Source organism: Syngnathus acus, chromosome 13, assembly GCF_901709675.1.
Source record: "Syngnathus acus chromosome 13, fSynAcu1.2, whole genome shotgun sequence".
NCBI classification, from domain to species: Eukaryota; Metazoa; Chordata; class Actinopteri; order Syngnathiformes; family Syngnathidae; genus Syngnathus; species Syngnathus acus.
In genome coordinates, this window is record NC_051098.1 from 537,448 (window position 1) to 553,999 (window position 16,552).

Consider the following 16,552-nt stretch of genomic DNA (forward strand, 5'->3'; position numbering starts at 1 on the left):
CGGGGAAGGGAGTTGGAACCGAACGCTATGAGCAGCAGAGCAAGCGTGGACTCACAACGACACGTTTTAAGTGTAAACATTTCCATAGAATGGCCATCAAGTGGTGCGTTTTATATTTTGGCTGAAACGCAATTGTTGATCATTATTTGGTTACCATTCACATTTTGATCAGGGGAGAGCGCGAACGCAGTCCCCCACTACCAGAAATTATGCAGTCGAGATTCCCACATTTGGGGAATTCGCAGGGGTCAACACAAACCGGAGTGCAATGGCTGAGCCTCACCCTGGGTGAACCACCTTCTTGATCACGGTATCTCCCCTGCCAGGTAAGTATGAGTTGTACAAGTCGCCGGGGCCGAAGTCTTTACCGCGCACACCATCTTCAGTCAGAGGCTAATTTGCTACAAAAGTGTGAGCACACATATTCGGTGGATGAGACAGCATTCGTAGAACTGTTAACATAGTACACCTTTAGTCATTACAAAACCAAAACATTATAAATTAAGTAAAAAATAGATTCAAAAACATTACCATCATGCTTTGCTTCTTTTTCTACTGCCTCCACGCCTTTGTTCACCTCCTTTTTCTTAGAGTCGCCATCTAGTGGTGATGGCAGCAACCATAATAAACCATAATAAATGAAGTCAAAACATGCCCATCATGCATTGCCTCTTTTCACCTGAGAACCCTAAAACGGTATGAATTTGTATTTATTGAAAATCTCCAACATTACCGCAGAAAAATATATATATTTCTTTTTCTGAACAAGTTTTGAAAATTACATTTTCTTAAACTTTTGAGAACAAGAATTGTACTAAAAATTCATGGAACAATGATAGGAAAATCTCAAGCAATGAAAGACATTTTAATCATATTTTAGAACGGTTACGTAAATTCTTGCTGCCGCTCAAGTCGAGCCGTCATGAACTTGAATCAAACCCTCCGTCATTGACTTTCTGCTTTATCCTGTGAGAATAAAGCTAACGGATTGTGATGTAAACTACTCTCGATTTGACCAGTAGAGGGGGGTGCACCGTTCCTGGAGGTACTGCAATACCGGGTCGATGCATGGAGTGGACGGAGCAAGCACCTATTCCAGCTCCCTGCTCCAAAAATCAATTTAATATATGGTCCCCGGATAGGGGACGTATCAGATATTAAACTGATAAGAACAGATACTACACTTGATCTTAGCCAAAAGGCCGAGAAGCGATAACCAAAACTGGGTGAGGAAACTACTTCAATAAAGAGACTACCAATTCAAGTTACGGTTTGAATATATCGACTCATACTAATGCCACGTAGCGACCACCCAAACAACAACTATTAACAGTCTGGAATGATAATGCGTCACTGTGCTGTTTTCAACCTGCGCATCGATCAAATGGTTGCTGATTTTCCTGTGTTCACGTAGGTTTAGTGTCAGTTGGTTCACGTTGACCCAATAGAATAATGATGAACTGAGCTCCTGATGGGAATAGCTTTTAATGACCAACAAAACGAATTAGTCATTCGCCAAAAACAATCCGATCTTTGGATACATTTCGGGACCGAAAGCACAATAGCTGTTTGATGAACATTTTGACGAAAAAAAAAAACACGCAGCAAAAAAACACGCGGCCCACTTCGCCAAACTACTTCCTATTTTCTGCTGTGGCAAATTACATTAACCCTCGAACCCCACCATCGCAGTGGAGGTGAATTGCATTCCAATCCATGCCAGCATTTCTTAACACTCATTTGAGAAATTACGATCGTCTTTTGTTTCCCGATTTGTGTTGAATAAAAATCTGAAATTACAAATGTGAAAATAACACTCGGAAATCGGATCATTTCCCGTTCTCTCATACCAAAAGTACACGGACCAAGACATACAACTGTTTATACGTTCAAAACTCACACTCAAAATAGTTGCCCAATCGATAGGTGACGCTGTTTGAAATAACGAGCGCCAACGTCGTGAATCAGGTATCCGTAATCCTGTGCGCCAACAATGTTCAAAGGAAAAAACACATTAATGAACACAAAATACTCGTTTAAACTGTCTATTTAGGTGGAGTCCTTCTAAGTATAGTAAATCTATGAACGTCTATTGTTTGTATTAGAAGGAATGGTTGCTGCAATTTCAGCGTGAGACCGCCTGTTAATTTGGTGAGACCAGCAATGGGGTGGCCCGTTTAGACCCGACTCAGTAGTTCACTCTTGTTTCTCTTCAGATCGTATAAATCTTTCGCCTTTTACTAAAGATTTCCGTGGGGAGGAACAACAAGAGTCTATCTCAATTTTTTGATGCTCTGCGAAAGCGGAGCTACCTAATGCTGTTGAAGATAACATCGATCACGAACTCTACATTCAATTCAGCAGATTTACCTTACGTAATAGTTACATTTTCAATATAATTGATTACAAATTAGAATACTTAAATGTTACTTGTTTTCGATAAACATATAAGGACCTGCGTTTGGAGTACTTCTTTAGAAAGACAGACCTGTCAATTATGCTTTGAGGAGTGGAAAAAAATGTTTTGGAGATACGGATGAACTCTTTAGAGAGACATCCAGCCGAGAAAAAGATATTGGTTCTAAGATCCTTCTTTAACAGTATAGTGTTAATGTAAGTTATAAATATTTAACTTTTCTTGTCACAGAGGAAGCTTGATGCTGTCATTTAGGTCGTAACAGCGACATAATGTTCAACGTCGCATTGAAACAATGCTCTAATTTACATGGTAAACAGTAATATCGCAGTTTGATTTTACATTTTAAAAAGAACTACTCTGATCATGTTCATTCCCTCAATACTCCACAAGGAAGTAAAGAACGTTCATCAAAGGTGAAGGACATATTTCACCTTCCTGCTTGAAAGTCTGCGCTGAGCAGCTGGCGCCCACCTTTGCACGGATCTTAACCGTTCTCTGGAGCTGTGTGAGGTGCCCTCGTGCTTCAAGAGCTCCACCATCGTTCCAGTGGCCAAGAAGCCCGCCATCACAGGTTTGAATGACTATAGACCTGTCGCACTGACATCTGTGGTCATGAAATCTTTCGAGAGGTTAGTGCTGAACCACCTGAAGGATGTCACGGGCCCCCTGCTTGACCCCCTCCAGTTTGCCTACCGGGCAAACAGGTCAGTGGATGATGCGGTCAACATGGGACTGCACTACATCCTGCACCACCTGGACACCCCAGGAACGTACGCCAGGATCCTGTTCGTGGACTTCAGCTCGGCGTTCAACACCATCGCTCCTGACATCCTCCAACAGAAGCTCATCCAGCTTGCGGTGCCTGCCTCCACCTGTCAGTGGATCACCAGCTTCCTGACCAACAGGAGACAGCGTGTGAGGCTGGGGGGCATCACATCTGACACCCGGACCACCAATACTGGAGCCCCTCAGGGGTGCGTCCTCTCCCACTGCTCTTCTCTCTCTACACCAATGATTTCTCCTCAGGTGACTCTCCTGTGAAGCTCCTGAAGTATGCAGACGACACCACTCTCATCGGACTGATCCAGGACGGTGATGAGGCTGCGTACAGACAGGAGGTGGAGCGGCTGGTCCACTGGTGCAGCCAAAACCACCTGGAGCTGAACTCGCTCAAGACCGTGGAGATGACAGTGGATTTCAGGCGAGACCCTTCACCACTTTTACCCCTCACTATCCGCAGTAATACTATTCTCTCCACAGACACCTTCAAGTTCCTGGGAACCACAATCTCTCGGGACCTGAAATGGACTGGCCACATAGACTCTGTCCGGAAGAAGGCCCAGCAGAGGCTGTACTTCCTGAGACAGCTCAAGAAGTTCAACCTGCCGCGAGTGCTTCTGAAGACCTTCTACACTGCCATCATCCAGTCTGTCCTCTGCACCTCCATCACTGTCTGGTTTGGATCGGCCTCCAAACAAGACAAGCACAGACTGCAACGGACAATCAGGACTGCTGAAAAAATCATTGGAATCAACCTCCCATCTATCCAAGACGTGTACCTGTCCAGGACCAGGAAACGTGCAAGGAACATCTCTACAGACCCTTCTCACCCAGGTTGCAGTCTGTTTGAACTACTCCCCTCCGGACGGCGTTACAGAGCTCGGTACGCCAAAACCAGCAGACACAGAGACAGCTTCTTCCCCCAGGCTGTTGCTCTGATGAACTCACACCACTCTTAGAGTCTCAGAGTCATTACTGAGCAATAACATCCTGCTCTCCACACCTTTTTTGAATTTGTCTACACTGTTTGTACTATGTGTCCTCTCTGCATCCATTGCAGCCTGGTCATCCTGGAAGAGGGCCCTTCCTATCTGTGGTCTCTTCTCAAGGTTTCTCATTTACCCTAGCTGGAGTTTTGAGTTTTTCCTTGCCCTTTTGGGAGTTTAAGATCAGGGGATGTTTGAGAATATTTGCCATTTTTCACATGTCCTGAGTGTTGTTAGTCACCTAAATGTTGAACAGAGGCTGTGATTTACCGAAGTCAAATTCCTTGTTTGGCACGCTCAAACATGGCGAATAAAAAAACTCTTGAATATTGAATCTTGAATATGATAAATCATTATCCTACGCCAGCTTCACGCTCAGGAAGGAACATCAATTCTCATCGTCGTAGTTAGCGAGACCGTCACTTTAGAAAAGCATTTCTCAAATTAAGCGCTATAGAAATGATCCCTGAAAGTACCGTATTTTCCGGACTATAAGGCGCACCTAAAAACCTAAAATTTTCTCAAAAGCCGACAGTGCGCCTTATAGTCCAGTGCGCCTTATATATGGATCAATTGATGAATTTGTTGATCCATACTGGTTGTACACAGTGCTCTGCCAAAATGTTTCAGTACGTTTTAGTACGACTAGTAAATTACAAGGTCGCATCGCTTCCCAACATTACGGCAACTGTAGTCAGCGGGCGTCACCGAATAGGCTATTTCATTTCAAAATAGGCTGCTCCGTTAATGTTTCGAGTAAATTTACGGATCGATATGGAAGGGAAACATAGGTAAGCAGTACCAATGTGTTAGATCGAACTTTAGTCAGTTCCGATCATTTTATAGGAGATCGTTTGAGAAACGCGATTGTTTACACTTTGCTGAGGCTCATGGGAGATTGCGAGCTGAGGCTCATGGGACTTTGCGGATGGCTAATGCTATAACGATAGTTGCTATACGTACCAGGCTATTTCATGTCAAAATAGGCTGCTCTGTTAATGTTTCAAGTAAATCTACGGATCGATATGGAAGGGAAACATAGGTAAGTAGTACCAATGCGTTAGATCGAACTTTAATCAGTTCCGATCATTTTATAGGAGATCGTTTGAGAAACGCGATTGTTTACACTTTGCTGAGGCTCATGGGAGATTGCGAGCTGAGGCTCATGGGACTTTGCGGATGGCTAATGCTATAACGATAGCTGCTATACGTACCAGGCTATTTCATGTCAAAATAGGCTGCTCTGTTATTGTTTCGAGTAAATCTACGGATCGATATGGAAGGGAAACATAGGTAAGTAGTACCAATGCGTTAGATCGAACTTTAGTCAGTTCCGATCATTTTATAGGAGATCGTTTGAGAAACGCGATTGTTTACACTTTGCTGAGGCTCATGGGAGATTGCGAGCTGAGGCTCATGGGACTTTGCGGATGGCTAATGCTATAACGATAGCTGCTATACGTACCAGGCTATTTCATGTCAAAATAGGCTGCTCTGTTAATGTTTCGAGTAAATTACGGATCGATATGGAAGGGAAACATAGGTAAGTAGTACCAATGTTAGATCGAACTTTAGTCAGTTCCGATCATTTTATAGGAGATCGTTTGAGAAACGCGATTGTTTACACTTTGCTGAGGCTCATGGGAGATTGCGAGCTGAGGCTCATGGGACTTTGCGGATGGCTAATGCTATAACGATAGCTGCTATACGTACCAGGCTATTTCATGTCAAAATAGGCTGCTCTGTTAATGTTTCAAGTAAATCTACGGATCGATATGGAAGGGAAACATAGGTAAGTAGTACCAATGCGTTAGATCGAACTTTAATCAGTTCCGATCATTTTATAGGAGATCGTTTGAGAAACGCGATTGTTTACACTTTGCTGAGGCTCATGGGAGATTGCGAGCTGAGGCTCATGGGACTTTGCGGATGGCCTAATGCTATAACGATAGCTGCTATACGTACCAGGCTATTCATGTCAAAATAGGCTGCTCTGTTATTGTTTCGAGTAAATCTACGGATCGATATGGAAGGGAAACATAGGTAAGTAGTACAATGCGTTAGATCGAACTTTAGTCAGTTCCGATCATTTTTATAGGAGATCGTTTGAGAAACGCGATTGTTTACACTTTGCTGAGGCTCATGGGAGATTGCGAGCTGAGGCTCATGGGACTTTGCGGATGGCTAATGCTATAACGATAGCTGCTATACGTACCAGGCTATTTCATGTCAAAATAGGCTGCTCTGTTAATGTTTCGAGTAAATCTACGGATCGATATGGAAGGGAACCTAGGTAAGTAGTACCAATGCGTTAGATCGAACTTTAGTCAGTTCCGATCATTTTATAGGAGATCGTTTGAGAACGCGATTGTTTACGCTTTGCTGAGGCTCATGGGAGATTGCGAGCTGAGGCTCGTGGGACTTTGCGGATGGCTAATGCTATCACGATAGCTGCTATACGTACCAGGCTATTTCATGTCAAAATAGGCTGCTCTGTAATGTTTCGAGTAAATCTACGGATCGATATGGAAGGGAAACATAGGTAAGTAGTACCAATGTTAGAAAATGTATATATATGTTATCATGCGTTCTCTAATCAATGCTTTACCGCAATATTACTGCAATATATGCTTGCTGTTTGGCCTTGCTGTTTAATTGATGTACCACAGAAGAGGAAAAGGTACGGCTGGGCCAGGAGAGAGGTTACAGCTGGGTCAGACAGGACGCAGCTGACAACTCAGCAAAAAGAAGACATCTACCGAGACAGTTCCTTCTTAACAAAGACCACTTTGTTAGACAACATGCCTCATTGCTGTCTTGCACCTCAGATGAACCTACAAGTGACCATCAAGTCTGGGTTTTCCAAACTATCTTGATCGTAAGATTATGTTAGCGCGTATCCAGTAATAAATAACCTAGCTGTCTCATCCTACACAAGGTTCGTAAACCATCCCTTGCTATGTTTTTGACTAGAGATCAAGGGCTTTCTCTTCTCAACTCAAACTCTTTTTCCTCAGTTCTTATTAGTATGTAACACCTGGTGATTTTTTGCTACGAGGCAAAGCCCACGTGCTTCCCCCTTCCTTTAGGGGTTTTGTCTCATAATTGTGGTAGGGCAAATCCAAATAAAAAGAGCGGGAGTGTACACAGATATTTAGTGTAGTGAGATTGTTGTAAGCTGTCTGTTACTGCACTCCTCGCGAGAATAAAGACTTAATATTCTGTCTCACTTGTGGTTTGTTTGCTGTTGCTCTTCTCTTAATAGTTGTTCAGTCAGCTAATTAAACCTGACAGAAATTGGCGGCTCGTCCGGGATCTCGACACACCTTGAACGGTTCCAGCGGACTCTTCGACACAGGCGAAAATCCTCGGCCGAGGTAAACAAAAGCCCTTTGACGGGACTGTCTCGATCAGTCCGGCTGGACACCGGGAGTGTTGACGAGATTATCCGAGGAGGAGAATCAGCAGACTGTGAGTAGGAATATTAATTCTACTAAAAAGGAATGAATGTGCAGTGACAAGAGGTCACTTAAAACCTTGAGAATTCTAGACCCTATCAAGTGCAATTAGAAACAGTTAAATTCCGCTGGGGCGTTGTGGAGCCCCCTAACTTACACGTTAGTTAAATTCCGCAGTGGGAGGGGCGGACTCCTCTGTTTTTCTAATGAAGTACAGGCAAATAGGAGCAGTTAAATTCCGCAGGGGCGTTGTGGAGCCCCCTAACTTGTACGTTAGTTAAATTCCGCAGTGGGAGGGGCGGACTCCTCTGTTATTCCTAAAAAACGCACGTGGTGTGTTTGTGTTTGTGTACGGTTTGACTGAGAGTGATCTCATTTGAGCGCTCCTCTATATAAACACACAGGATTGTAACAGTGGCTTTGTGTGGGGGGCAGAGGCAAGAACTCTCCGCTCCCTTCGGGGAGGTGAAAGGAGACTTACCACACATCGAACTTTTAACCACTGTCCTGTGAATAAAGTTGGTTTTAGGACACTGTAGGTGCCATTCAAACTACCAACTCCAAAATTTAGAAAAATAAACCATGGGAAATTTAGATAGTAAGCGAAAGTCCCTACCCCGACATGAACAAAAATGCAAAGATTGGAAAATAATTGAAAGGCAGGATACCGACCGACTTAAAAAAGATTCGATAAATGGGTTAAAAAATATAAATTTGAGGGAGAACTAGAAGAAGTACAAGAGCGGGAAGAGAAAACACATGCTACAAATTCAAAACTAAAGATCATAGCGAAGTTGTATCCGCAAATACATGACACACAAAATTGAGGAATCACCTCCTCCTTATGGGTTGATGGACAGAGCCACTAGGCAGAAAAGCCCGCTAGAAATGGATTGGTCAAAGGAAATCAGAGCAAATTATACAGAAATAGGGAGAACAAAGCAAAATGATAATGAAACCTTTGATGAGTATCGAGTGCGCATGACAAAAGTGTTTAAAACACACAGTGGACTGGTGGAAGATAATGCGCCTCAAGGTGCTTATCAACAGCAATTAAAAAATGCCATCCACGCAGGGTCCAGACCAGCAATACAAGGCTGGGTGATCAAACATTATATAGGCATGAACACCGGAACTTTGGAGGAATACATAAATCATGCCCTCCATGCGGAAAAAGTAGTAATAGACAAACGAAAACGAACGAAAGCTACAAAAGACACTTTTCTGGTAGACCAGGATAGTGACACTTTTTACCAAAATGCAGGCAGAGGACAGAAAGGCCAGAGAGGGCGAGCAATGTCTAACAGAGGAGGCTTTAGAGGCCGAGGAAGAGGAGTTGTGCAACCTCCAATAGAATGCTGGAATTGCGGAGAAAACGGTCACATGGCACGTGACTGCACAAATTAACAAAGACAGTTATGACTAGGCCAAAACCAAATCAAATCAGGTTTCCATGTAATGAAGTGGGAACCTGGCTGCCAAAATTAAAGAGAAATTAGCTTAAATATACAGGAGATATTTGTGTTAAAAGGATAAAGTAAGATAAAGAAACACTGAAGTTAAAATTGGCTAAATAAATGGAAAAAAAATACAAATAGCTTCTAAAAGTAAAATAAAGAATAAATCTGACAAGTAAGACGAGCAAAAAGGTGTTCTTAGTGGGATCTATGTGGTCTTATACGTATGTTGTGCGTCATCCTTTTGTGTTGGTGTGTGTGCGCGCAGAGGATCCTCATGAATGGGTGTGTATATGTGTGCGCGAGTGAGATGTGTGTCCTATGGAAGACATCAGTAATGGAGAATGTTCAGGAAGCTGTTTAGGAATAATAGGAAAATTGAGAAGTAGGCGATAATGTGTTTAAGTTGGTTGGAGAAATTGAGATGAGCAGTGTGTGGCAGAAAGTGACTAGAACGGTGGCTTGATAGGACGAGAATAAGAGACAGCAAATGTTGTGTAGAAGACAGTGAAAGATGTCGAATGTGAACATGACGAGGGGCGCAACAGCAAAGCTGGCCTGCCCTTTGAGAGGGCGAGACTGATAAGCGTGCCTGCGCTCGCGCGTTGTCGCGGGGCGGGGCTGTGCGCGTGGGCCTTTGCTATGCTCGTGTGGGCGGTGTGCCGGCATCATGGTTGTTGCAGGAAATGGCCAGCCTGTGACCAATCAACATTGATGCTGCGCCCCCCCTCGCACGAGGGGTGCTATGGCTGCGGGCGAAGCAGGGAAAGTGTGAGTTTCTCAGAGAATGTTTGAATATTTGAAACAGGGTGATGCTTAAGGAAGATGTGACAATATTTGCATGAAGGATAAAAGGCGCTGATGAGAAAAAAAGTGTAATCAAAACGTCAAAATAGAGGATGACGTTTGCGCAGCGTTGTTTGTTGGTATTGTTTGTGAGCTGTGTCTCTGCTGTAAGTTTTTGTGTTGTCTGTGTGCTGTCAGTGTTGTGTTAAAATTGGCTAATGTAGGTGCACAAAAGAATTTGCTAGACTGTAGTCTATCTGATTTGCACCGCAAAACAAAAGCAATTTTGTGAAAATAAGAAGAAAAGAAAGGCAAGCAATTTTTTTGTGGGCAGAAACTGGTCCACACTGCATTAATGCCTAGCCCTGATGAAACAAAATTTGAGAGATGGAAAGAACTTGCTTTCTGGAATTGGATGAAGCAAAATTATTAAATAACAACATTTCAAAGCTAAATTTAGGAGAAATAGTCGATTGGTTGTGTCAAGACTACACAAGTTTTTACATTTGAGAATAAGAGAGTGATTGAGTTAGTTAAAGTTAAGACACAACAACAATTGACTATTATATTAATTTACTGGCGGTTATTTTGTTGGTTTTTATCTTTTTATCTTGATTGGTTTGACACCTTGAGGGAGAAAAGATTAGGATGTGGACCACGGGTTGAGACAACCAGTTACACACGCAAAGCATGTGTGCACTGGGACACTGAGAAGCATTTTGAAAGGTGTGTCAAGTTAAATGAAGATGAAATCATATGTAGTAATACAACACTTTACTACATATGGATGCTCTAAATCATACAATTGAGTAAAATAAAACATACATTTTTATTTTCATTCAAATTGCTAAGATTCTTGTGATAAACGATGAGAGAATGATTGAAAAGAAACTACAAGAAACTACAACTAAGCTAGTTGTGGAAGCAGTCCAATTGCCACGAAAAATAGCTATATGCACGTGTGCAGGGCACACATGAGACTGATAAGGTGCCAAGAGGTAACAAGCTTGCGGACGGAACCGCATAGCTGTAGTGCAAAAGACGCTTCAAATTTTGTACACACAAGAAGCAGATTAAATTACTGAAACGTTTTTAAAGATGTGCAGCGACAAAGTCCATAGACTGAAATTCGATTATGGACGAAAAGAGGGGCAAGAGTGGAGAATGGTATCTATAAATGACCAGAAGACTGACCTATCCTACAAAAACCTATACAAGTGGGCAGCAATATTGAGCCATGGTTGTGTGTCGCATGGCTCAAGAGGGGGGATAATGGGGCAGTTCAGTCAGCTTTATACAACATATGAATTGATTCCTATTCAAAACATTTATAAAACAAAATTTTTGTAGAGTTTGTTTAACATGTGCTAAACACAATCCACAGGGTTATAATGCCTGGTCATAATAGATGCATTCTCAAAATGGTTGAATTGGCTTCAACAAAAACACTGAATGCCTTAACAGTGGCAAAAAACATTATGTAAAGAAATAATACCGAGATATGGGATTTCAGAAATTAATTCTCATGACAGGACTGGTATAAAGTGTGAAAATGTGCATGAAAAAAACTGGAAGATCATGGACAAAATGTTTAGACCTGGTCAAACTGTTCATAAATATTACAATTACTGTGGGTTTAACCCCGTATAAAATTGTTTGGGCGACAATATAGATTACCATGTTTTGGAACCAAGTGGGAAACTAAGGATGATTAAAATTTGGTAGAAATAAAAAAGACAAAAGGAAACAATGCTGTTTAAAAGATCAATTTGACCTTTGCAGGATGATCTGCTGTGTTGGATCTGGACTGCAATGAAAATATGATGTTTATATGTTTACTTTGTCAACAACCACTGTAGATGTTAAAGAATGGGATGATTATATCTAGAATTAATGTGGATATTTTGTTTCAGGTAACTATAAGAGTTACTGAAAAACGAAACAATTGATTGCTAATGGCAAAACAAGCTGTAAAGACAAGAAGCAGAAATTGAATATGTCATATGTATGGATTTGCGACCGATTTCTTTATGTTGTATCGTTGCCATTGACCAAAGATTGTGTGAAATCTGTCACATCTACTGATTGTGAAATGTGTGACAGAGCATTCTATACAGTAATATCCATTGAAAAAAGAAAAAAGAAGCCATTGCTTCCAGAGAATGTAGTCAAGCTAAATTGTATATGTATCAACATGCCAAGATCTGGGAAAAAGCTGGAAAACAAACAAACAAAATGTCTTTAAATTTGAGAGGCGACGATGATCTGACTGAAATTGATGCAATCAGAGTCCCCAGAGGAGTTCCTGATTAATAAGAATTAATTGACCAAATTGTAGCAGGATGGGAGTCTTCCATTTGCTGGTGGTGTACGATGAACAAGAACGTCGACATGATAAATTACAACCATTGCAACATGCAGAAATTGGGCAAAGGACACAAGCGGGACTTGAGGCAGTGCACGAACAGCTAGCCGCGCCTTCCCTAATGTCAATCCCGAACCGCAATGCTCTTGTTATGTTGTTGTCTGAGAAAGGAAGGGTCTGCGCAATGTTCAGGGAACAATGCTGCACCTTCATCCAGGATGACACCGCCCCTGATGGGAGCCTGACGAAGGCGATTGCAAGCTTGCAATCCCTCAAAACGAGGATGAAAGAGCACAAGTGGATGACTGCTTTTGGGAAGTATAAAGCCCTTGTGTCCTCAATTACTGCTATACTCACCTTGCGTGGTTGTTGTTGTATTCCATGTCTCCGTGCTCTGTTTAATCGTCTCATCACTACAGCAATATCGCCCATGGAAGACAGGATGGCCGGGGTATGCCTCTAATGTCTGAACGCCAGCATGTTGATGATAACGATGATGATGATGGAATTTTTGCACTTGGGTTTACAGACTTCTTCCCAGATCTGGGTGTTTCCGAATGATAATATCGCAATGTTTATCCTTTCTTGGTGTAAACTTATTTGTGCTCATACTTGTGATCCTACGGCTGAAAATCTTTTTGAAGTGGCCGCTTTTAGGTGATAAGATGGTCTCTGAGAACTTATGATAAACAGGAGGGAATTGTTAGAAAAATGTATATATATGTTATCATGCGTTCTCTAATCAATGCTTTACCGCAATATTACTGCAATATATGCTTGCTGTTTGGCCTTGCTGTTTAATTGATGTACCACAGAAGAGAAAAGGTACGGCTGGGCCAGGAGAGAGGTTACAGCTGGGTCAGACAGGACGCAGCTGACAACTCAGCAAAAAGAAGACATCTACCGAGACAGTTCCTTCTTAACAAAGACCACTTTGTTAGACAACATGCCTCATTGCTGTCTTGCACCTCAGATGAACCTACAAGTGACCATCAAAGTCTGGGTTTTCCAAACTATCTTGATCGTAAGATTATGTTAGTGCGTATCCAGTAATAAATAACCTAGCTTGTCTCATCCTACACAAGGTCGTAAAACATCCCTTGCTATGTTTTGACTAGAGATCAAGGGCTTTCTCTTCTCTTCTCAACTCAAACTCCTTTTCCTCACGTTCTTATTAGTATGTAACACCTGGTGATTTTTTGCTTACGAGGCAAAGCCCACGTGCTTCCCCCTTCCTTTAGGGGCTTTTGTCTCATAATTGTGGGTAGGGCAAATCCAAATAAAAAGAGCGGGAGTGTACACAGATATTTAGTGTAGTGAGATTGTTGTAAGCTGTCTGTACTGCACTCCTCGCGAGAAAAGACTTAATATTCTGTCTCACTTGTGGTTTGTTTGCTGTTGCTCTTCTCTTAATAGTTGTTCAGTCAGCTAATTAAACCTGACAACCAATGCGTTAGATCGAACTTTAGTCAGTTCCGATCATTTTATAGGAGATCGTTTGAGAAACGCGATTGTTTACAGAGGGCTCGTTGGTTATTGGCTAGTGGATGCATACCGCAACCCTAGTCAACCTCAGTTTGTTGCAGTATAGCTTCTATTTTATGCGCCTTATAATCCGGTGCGCCTTATATATGGACAAAGTTTTAAAATGGGCCGTTCATTGAAGGTGCGCCTTATAATCCGGTGCGCCTTTTAGTGCGGAAAATACGGCATAGTCTTGACTCCATCACGGGCGAGAGTACCATTTTTACCCAGAGGGCAACCTTTGTCCAAATTCACTACACCACGACTAGTAAAGGACTATGTTAGATTAGATTGAGCGTCGACGTCATTGAAAAATAACATCATGAGGCTTTTAAAAATGCCTATAGTAGCCAAACAATCAACTTTACATTGTAGACACGTTTCAGTTCATCCACCGGCCGTGAGCACTGATGACGAATACTTTGTATTGTCCATCGATCCATTTTCTGTACCGCTTGTCCCCACGGGGGGTCGCGGGCGTGCTGGAGCCAATCCCAGCAGTCATCGGGCAGTAGGCGGGGGACACCTTGAAACGTTTGCCAGTCAATCGCAGGTTACACAGAGACGAAAAAACCGTCCGCGCTCGCACCTACGGGCAATTTGGAGCGCTCAATGGGGCCTATCATGCATGTTTTGGGGAAATGGAAGGAAACCAGAGTGGAGAACGTGCACAATGCAAACAAACAGGTCGGGGAAGGGAGTTGGAACCGAACGCTATGAGCAGCAGAGCAAGCGTGGACTCACAACAACACGTTTTAAGTGTAAACATTTCCATAGAATCGCCATCAAGTGGTGCGTTTTATATTTGGGTGAAACGCAATTGATTATTATTTGGTTACCATTTACATTTTGATCAGGGGAGAGCGCGAACGCAGTCCCCCACTACCAGAAATTATGCAGTCGAGATTCCCACATTTGGGGAATTCGCAGGGGTCAGCACAACCGGAGTGCAATGGCTGAACCTCACCCTGGGTGAACCACCTTCTTGATCACGGTATCTCCCCTGCCAGGTAAGTATGAGTTGTACAAGTCGCCGGGGCCGAAGTCTTTACCGCGCACACCATCTTCAGTCAGAGGCTAATTTGCTACAAAAGTGTGAGCACACATATTCGGTGGATGAGACAGCATTCGTAGAACTGTAACATAGTACACCTTTAGTCATTACAAAACCAAAACATTATAAATTAAGTAAAAAATAGATTCAAAACATTACCATCATGCTTTGCTTCTTTTTCTACTGCCTCCACGCCTTTGTTCACCTCCTTTTTCTTAGAGTCGCCATCTAGTGGTGATGGCAGCAACCATAATAAACCATAATAAATGAAGTCAAAACATGCCCATCATGCATTGCCTCTTTTCACCTGAGAACCCTAAAACGGTATGAATTTGTATTTATTGAAAATCTCCAACATTACCGCAGAAAAATATATATATTTCTTTTTCTGAACAAGTTTTGGAAATTACATTTTCTTAAACTTTTGAGAACAAGAATTGTACTAAAAATTCATGAAAGGAAAATCTCAAGCAATGAAAGACATTTTAATCATATTTTAGAACGGTTACGTAAATTCTTGCTGCCGCTCAAGTCGAGCCGTCATGAACTTGAATCAAACCCTATCAAGACGTCATTGACTTTCTGCTTTATCCTGTGAGAATAAAGCTAACGGATTGTGATGTAAACTACTCTCGATTTGACCAGTAGAGGGGGGTGCACCGTTCCTGGAGGTACTGCAATACCAGGTCGATGCGTGGAGTGGACGGAGCAAGCACCTATTCCAGCTCCCTGCTCCAAAAATCAATTTAATATATGGTCCCCAGATAGGGGACGTATCAGATATTAAACTGATAAGAACAGATACTACACTTGATCTTAGCCAAAAGGCCGAGAAGCGATAACCAAAACTGGGTATGAGGAAACTACTTCAATAAAGAGACTACCAATTCAAGTTACGGTTTGAATATATCGACTCATACTAATGCCACGTAGCGACCACCCAAACAACAACTATTAACAGTCTGGAATGATAATGCGTCACTGTGCTGTTTTCAACCTGCGCATCGATCAAATGGTTGCAGATTTTCGGGTGTTCACGTAGGTTTAGTGTCAGTTGGTTCACGTTGACCCAATAGAATAACGATGAACTGAGCTCCTGATGGGAATAGCTATTAATGACCAACAAAACGAATTAGTCATTCGCCAAAAACAATCCGATCTTTGGATACATTTCGGGACCGAAAGCACAATAGCTGTTTGATGAACATTTTGACGGAAAAAAAAAAACACGCAGAAAAAAAAACACGCGGCCCACTTCGCCAAACTACTTCCTATTTTCTGCTGTGGCAAATTACATTAACCCTCGAATGCCACCATCGCAGTGGAGGTGAATTGCATTCCAATCCATGCCGGCATTTCTTAACACTCATTTGAGAAATTACGATCGTCTTTTGTTTCCCGATTTGTGTTGAATAAAAATCTGAAATTACAAATGTGAAAATAACACACGGAAATCGGATCATTTCCCGTTCTCTCATACCAAAAGTACACGGACCAAGACATACAACTGTTTATACGTTCAAAACTCACACTCAAATAGTTGCCCAATCGATAGGTGACGCTGTTTGAAATAACGAGCGCCAACGTCGTGAATCAGGTATCCGTAATCCTGTGCGCCAACAATGTTTAAAGGAAAAAACACATTAATGAACACAAAATACTCGTTAAACTGTCTATTTAGGTGGAGTCCTTCTAAGTATAGTAAATCTATGAACGTCTATTG

At 42.2% G+C, this 16,552-nt stretch overlaps 1 long non-coding RNA gene and 6 other non-coding genes across 7 annotated transcripts; 1 reads left to right on the plus strand and 6 right to left on the minus strand.

The window, feature by feature from the left end:
- Positions 1-169: 169 nt before the first annotated feature.
- Positions 170-334, minus strand: LOC119133130. Its single transcript, XR_005100063.1, has one exon. It is a non-coding gene; the product is annotated as a U1 spliceosomal RNA (small nuclear RNA).
- On the minus strand, positions 277-15,221 carry LOC119132880. Its single transcript, XR_005099964.1, has 4 exons — positions 14,989-15,221; positions 14,743-14,911; positions 532-600; positions 277-452 (listed from the first exon to the last, which is right to left on the minus strand). It is a non-coding gene; the product is annotated as an uncharacterized LOC119132880 (long non-coding RNA).
- Positions 1,024-1,214, minus strand: LOC119133146. Its single transcript, XR_005100075.1, has one exon. It is a non-coding gene; the product is annotated as a U2 spliceosomal RNA (small nuclear RNA).
- LOC119133164 lies at positions 2,197-2,310 on the plus strand. The gene has a single exon (XR_005100086.1). It is a non-coding gene; the product is annotated as a U5 spliceosomal RNA (small nuclear RNA).
- On the minus strand, positions 4,453-4,667 carry LOC119133155. Its single transcript, XR_005100080.1, has one exon. It is a non-coding gene; the product is annotated as a small nucleolar RNA U3 (small nucleolar RNA).
- On the minus strand, positions 14,630-14,793 carry LOC119133131. Its single transcript, XR_005100064.1, has one exon. It is a non-coding gene; the product is annotated as a U1 spliceosomal RNA (small nuclear RNA).
- A 257-nt stretch (positions 15,222-15,478) lies between the features above and the next one.
- Positions 15,479-15,669, minus strand: LOC119133142. The gene has a single exon (XR_005100072.1). It is a non-coding gene; the product is annotated as a U2 spliceosomal RNA (small nuclear RNA).
- Positions 15,670-16,552: the final 883 nt, after the last annotated feature.